At 40.3% G+C, this 6,481-nt stretch overlaps 1 non-coding gene across 1 annotated transcript; it reads left to right on the top strand.

Moving 5' to 3' along the window:
- Positions 1-5,847: 5,847 nt before the first annotated feature.
- On the top strand, positions 5,848-5,951 carry LOC130937013 (small nucleolar RNA R71). The gene has a single exon (XR_009068252.1). It is a non-coding gene; the product is annotated as a small nucleolar RNA R71 (small nucleolar RNA).
- Positions 5,952-6,481: the final 530 nt, after the last annotated feature.

Here is a 6,481-nt window from a genome sequence, read left to right as displayed (position 1 = left end):
AAGATAACTAAACTTATCTTATCCACAGGAGGCCACATCTCACCATTATAAATACACTGGAGCACCCAGGTATAACTCATACTCTGATTCTACATAAAACCTGTTTAATACCCATGCTAACTTAAGCATCGGAGTCTCTTGCAGGTACCCCCCACCCTCCGGTGACGAAGGATCAGCAGTGCAACCAGTCCAACAAGTCGGACGCGGCAGCTCTGGCCACCATCTACAAGTCGGACGCGGCGGCTCCGACCACCATCAACAAGTCGGACACAACAGCTCCGACCAGCACAGAAGATCTCATCCGAGATCGACATACAGTTTCAGGTTACCCTCGGAACACTTATATGACTGGATCCCAATCCCTTGGCTCACCAATTCTCTCTAAAAACAAACAAATTCCCAATCCCTTGGTTTAAATGTTCATAAGAAGAGATGATGCTCGATCACTGATTATACCACACAGTTTCATGAACCACAATTTGGTAGGATTACATGTCACAATATCCATCCAAACCCCAATCCAATTCACTGTGAGAAAGCTTCTCTAGCATGAATCCTCCATTCCTTTCCCAAGGTTCCGAAGGATTCCAATTATGGATAGTTTCTTTCCCAAGACAACTAACCAATGGAATTAGATCGAGAAGCTTTCTAACAAAATTCAAGAGAAAAGATTGAAGAAGAAGATAAAAACTATTATTGATTCATTGAATTACAATAGAGCTCCCTAACCCAATGAAAGGGGTTTAGTGAGTCATAGCTCTGAATTCAATTACAAAAAGTATGAAAACTAGAAAAATGATCAAAAGTTACTTCTAACTTAAATTCTATCCTATTTATACACTTTCTAAATTGAGCTTCTGTTGTGTTTCTTGGGCTTTGAGGCCTTTCCCTGATTTCCTTTTGCTTTTATGATCCATAATCCTGATGAGGCTGCTGATCCAATTCTGTAACATTCATTGAGCCAACTTAGTGATAATCAAGTAATGACACATGACTCAACAAATTGAAATTCCAGACTCATCAATTCTTCAGGCCCAATCCCATAAACCATGATATTCAATTGGGTTTCATACCAGAGTACGTTTAAGTTAATGTTTGTGCTCAAATGCTAACTTAAACTGCAATATCTTTGGCCCAGAAACCTTTTCAAATAGTGGCGTTTAAGTTGCAGTTTAAGCTTAAACTGCAACTTAAACGTTGGACACTCCTGGAGGTGATATAATTCAAGCACGTTTAAGCTTCAGTTTAAGGTTAAACTGAAGCTTAAACGTGGAAATGGAAGAAAGCAACCCTGGAGGGTAAAGTAGTCGAACACGTTTAAGCTTCAGTTTAAGGTTAAACTGAAGCTTAAACGTGGAAATGGAAGATGGCAACCCTGGAGTGTGGAATTGTCGAACACGTTTAAGCTTCAGTTTAAGGTTAAACTGAAGCTTAAACGTGGAAATGAAGAAAGCAACCCTGGAGGAGAATGGTCGAACACGTTTAAGCTCCAGTTTAAGGTTAAACTGGAGCTTAAACGTGGAAATGAAGAAAGCAACCCTGGAGTGTGGATTTTGGTCGAACACGTTTAAGCTCCAGTTTAAGGTTAAACTGGAGCTTAAACGTGGAAATGGCTCCCTGGTGCATTTCTCATTTCTGGCGTTTAACTTCCAGTTTAAGGTTAAACTGGAGGTTAAACGCCACTTTCAGTTTTTCCTCAGCTTTCATGATTTTGGCGTTTAAGCTCCAGTTTAAGCTTAAACTGGAGCTTAAACTGGAGCTTAAACTGGAGCTTAAACTCCACATGTGATATTCAAGCTTCCTTTATTGATTTTGTTGCTTCCTTGCCTAACCTCTTCTTCCCTGAAATCATCCGAACAACTGCATCAAAGTCTTGCAAAATTTCATGAGAAATCTTCCATTCATAGCATTCAAGTAATATAACTAAAAACTCATGAAATTCGCATCAAAATCATACTGTTTGGATGGTTCATTGCTTTGTTGTTCATTTAACCATTCTTGGTTACTTTAAGCTCAAGAAAATGCATAAAACAACTAAAACTAACAGAAAAATGCTAGTGAAACTAGCCTAAGATGCCTTGGCATCACAACACCAAACTTAATACTTGCTTGTCCCTAAGCAAGTCCTGAGTTATTTGAGAAGAATGTATGAAACAGAAAGCAATTACATTGGCTATATTAGTAAGCACTTGAAGTTCATCAGAAGGGTTTTATGCAGAAAGTTGCAGCATCACTTTTTCATTCTTATCAGGTAAGATTATCACTTTTTCATTGCATCTATCAAACACTGCTATGGCCTCTTGTTATTCTTATGTCCTTGGCACTTTTCCCTTCTTTGTTTTTCTTTTTCTTAGAGCTCCTTTGCTCCTTGTTTGCTCAGTGTCATGTGTTGCACAAGCCTTTGGCATTTTCTTTTTCTTATCAGTGCACTACACATATCCACTACAGGCATTTTAGTTCACATTTCTTCTTGAGACATTGGTGCCCAGCACCTCTTTGTGTGACTAAATGTTTTGTATTTAGGTTTCTCTTGATAATGGACTTTTGGTTGATAATCCCGGGTTAGTTAACCCAAGTTACCAAGTGTTGAAACACTCCTCAGAACCTATTCATCCAAGCATATCCTTAATACATAAACACCACAGGCATTTGTCTTAGAAGTTCAAACCATTGGTGCCTAGCTTATTCTCTCAATTTTTTTGCTTTTTGGTTGCCCTTTTTCAGTGGCTTTTTCTTCTTCTTTTTCTTTCTTTTTCATGGCCAAAGACATTTATTCATCAAGATCCATAGACAGTATTCAAACTTCTACACAAAAATGATAATTCTACACTCAATTTCCAGTGATCTGACTAAACAATCAAGCATGCATACCACCACTTAATTCTACTTGATTTGTCACTAAATGAGCCAAGTTACTTTTGTTCAAACTTTTCTTTTATTTTTGGAAACAGAACAAGCATGGCAAGCATTTGTTTAAGAAGGTGAAGTTATATCCAAACATCTAGGCATCCACTTTATCCAAAGCATTAAACCAACACTCATACTAAAAACTTCACATTCCAGAAAGATTCAACAATTACAGTTTAAACCAGAACAAGCATGCTTTTGTTTGCCTTTTAAAAAATGGTCAAGGAACAACACCACCTTGTGAAATTTCTTGTTTTCTCTTTGTTGCCAGGAAACAATTTGATTTCTCCTTCTTCTCCTAGTTGTTGCTTCATGTTCTTTCTAAGATCCTTGTTTCCTTTCCTGCAAAGAGTGATGAAGTTGCTTGCTTCTCAAGCACTTGAGTGGTTAGCTCAACTATGTATGGGCAAGTGTCTGAGTCTTAAGTTGGTGTGTGAACACCAAACTTAGTCTCCTACTTACTCCTCTGCTCTTTGAATCCTTGAATTCTCCTTGGAATGAAGTTGCTGCTAAGGGTTTTAAGCATTTCTGTGATTGCTTAGAATGGTTGTTCCTTTCATATAATTCAAAGGTTGTTGTGTTCAGTTGATCTGTATGGTGGAACACCAAACTTAGAGTCACACATTCCCCTTTGAATTATTGATCCACGAATTCATTGTTTGGTGTGAAACACCAAACTTAATTCTTTGCAATGCACAGAAACTACTTCACCTTTTTATTGAAACAAATAAAATAAACAGCAAAGGAGTATTACCTCAGGTTGGGTTGCCTCCCAACAAGCGCTTCTTTAACGTCAGTAGCTTGACAGTTGTCCCTTGTTAGGGTGGATTGTAGTGCTTGATGTCCTCTCCTCTCATTATGAAAACGTCCCCATTTGATTCCTTCATGATTTCCAAATGTTCCATAGAAAGAACTTTCCTGATTGTGAACACTTGACGGAGCTGGGAAGGAATGGTTTTAAGGCCAGGTGGGATTGGCAGATAATGACTTGATATCACTTTATCTCCCGGAGAGAAACCTTTAGTGGGAATTTTCTTGTTTCTCCACCCTCTTGGCAATTTCTTTACAATTCTTCCCTTTCTCTTGAGGATTTCTTCATTGACCCTTATGCCAGGAGGATCCTTCTGAGCTGTTTCTATTGATTCTTGTGGCTTTAACTCTTGCAATTCTTGTTTGCCTTCCAAGGACTGTTTCAGAGTTTCAGCTGCTGGATTGCTTTCCTCCAAACACAGATGGCTACTATCATCCTTGGGCTTTTCAGGTTCTGGTTCAGGCTCAGATGCAGGTTTGAAAACATGGAAAATGAGCTGTTCATCATGTATTCTCAAAATTAGTTCTCCTTGTTCTACATCTATGAGCGCTCTAGCAGTGGCTAGAAATGGCCTTCCCAAAATGATAGGGTGTAGGTAGCTTTCCTCCATGTCCAAAATGACAAAGTCTGTGGGGAAGAAATAATTTCCCACTTTCACCAGCACATTCTCAACTACCCCTTCAGCTTGCTTCTGAGTTTTGTCAGCCAGTTGTATGATTACATCAGTGGATCTCACCTCATTCAGTTGTAGCCTCTTCATAAGAGTCAGAGGCATCACATTTATGCTAGCTCCTAGATCACAGAATCCTCTGTCAATTTTTGTTTCCCCTATGATGCAGGGGATATGAAAACTTCCTGGGTCTGTTTTCTTAGAGACTATGTCCTTCTTGATGAGGGCACTGCATTCTTTGTTCATTATTACAGTTTGTCCTCCCTTCAAAACTCTTTTCTTGCTCAGCAATTCCTTCAAATACTTGATATGTGTAGGCATCTGCTGAAGAATCTCAAGAAAGGGAATATTGATATGGAGAGACTTAAATGTCTCTAAAAACCTTGAATATGTTTTCCCTTTTTCACCTCCTCCTAACCTCTGAGGAAATGGTGCTTTTGGTTGGTATGTTTCCAGCATGCCTTTATTTTGCAGTTCCTTGGCTTGCTCAGTTTCACTTTCCTGCTTAGCTTCTTCCACACCTTCCTTCAAGATTTCTGGCTCCTGTTCTGAGGGTCTGACTCCTTCTTCTTCTGAGACTTCCTTCAATATGGTGATGGCCTTGCATTCTTCCCATCTCACTCCCTTTTGTTCCCCTTTAGGATTCTTTTCTGTGTCACTAGGGAACACTGCAGTCGACTTGGGGGCCTGTTGAGATAGCTCTCCTACTCGAGACTCCATCCTCTTGAGTTTTTCACCATGGTTCCTTAAGGTAGATCTCACATCATCCCTAAAGCTTTTCAACTCACTTATGTCCTGACCCATGTTTGCAAGCATTCCTTCTATCCTGTTTAATTGATCTTGAAATTGTTGGTTCGGATTAGGTTGGGCAGGTTGACTATTTTGGCTATGATATGGTGGTTGGGAGTAAGTGTTTTGTGTGGCTTGGTATGATCTTTGGTTGGAGTTTTGGTATGTGGAATTGTTATGTTGGTTGGGGTTGTAAGGTTTGTGGTTTTGTGGTTGGGTTTGCTGGTTTCCCCACCCAAAGTTTGGGTGGTTTTTCCAGCCTGGGTTGTAAGTGTTGGAATGTGGATCATATGGTTGCCTTTGTTGATTTCCCACATAGTTGGCCTCTTCCCAATCACCTCCTTCAGTGCTTACTTCCTCTTGATCTTGTGTGTGTATTGCAGCCACTTGCTTTGTTTCTAATTTCCTGGTGAGCTCTGCTAGTTGCTTGGCAAACACCTTGTTTTGGGCTAGAATTGTATCAACATGGTTCAGCTCCATGACTCCCTTAGTGTTGTGTCTCTCTGATGCATAGTAGTACTCATTCTCAGCCACTGTCTCAATCACTTCAATGGCTTCTTCCACAGTCTTTTTCCTGTTCAATGAACCTCCTGATGAATGGTCTACAGCCTTCCTTGATTCATAAGACAGTCCATCATAGAAAATATGCAATTGCACCCAGTCATGGAACATGTCTGGTGGGCATTTCCTTGTCAAATCCTTGAATCTCTCCCATGCCTCGTAGAGAGTTTCACCATCTTGTTGTCTAAAAGTCTGAACCTCAGATCGAAGCCTCTTGACCTTTTGTGGGGGGTAGAAACGTGCCAGAAACTTGCTTTCCACCTCATCCCAAGTTGTTAGGCTCCCCCTTGGGAATGATTCTAGCCACTTAGCTGCCTTGTCCCTAAGTGAAAATGGGAACAAGAGCAGTTTATAGGCATCTTCCTGGACTCCATTGGACTTCACAGTGTCGTAAATTCTCAGGAATTTTGTGAGATGTTGGTTTGGATCTTCATTAGCACTCCCACCAAATGAACAATGATTCTCCACCAGTGATATTAGCTGTGGTTTGAGTTCAAAATTGTTGGCCTGAATGGGTGGTTTCTGAATGCTGCTACCACAATTCCCAGAGGTTGGGTTTATGTATGAACCAAGAACCCTCCTCTCGGGAATGGCATTGTTTCCATCAGCTCTCTCATGGTTGTGAACTTCTCTATCCATGTTGAGATCTAGAGCTTCCTCAAAATTGTCCTCAGATTCTCCTTCAGATTCTTCTTCTCCCAGTACTCTCTTCCCTCTTGCTTCCCTTCTAAGTTTATGAAGGG

The sequence above is a fragment of the Arachis stenosperma genome, chromosome 6, assembly GCF_014773155.1.
Source record: "Arachis stenosperma cultivar V10309 chromosome 6, arast.V10309.gnm1.PFL2, whole genome shotgun sequence".
Lineage (NCBI taxonomy): Eukaryota > Viridiplantae > Streptophyta > Magnoliopsida > Fabales > Fabaceae > Arachis > Arachis stenosperma.
Note: the sequence above shows the minus strand (reverse complement) of the source record. Positions and strands in the feature narration are given on the sequence as shown.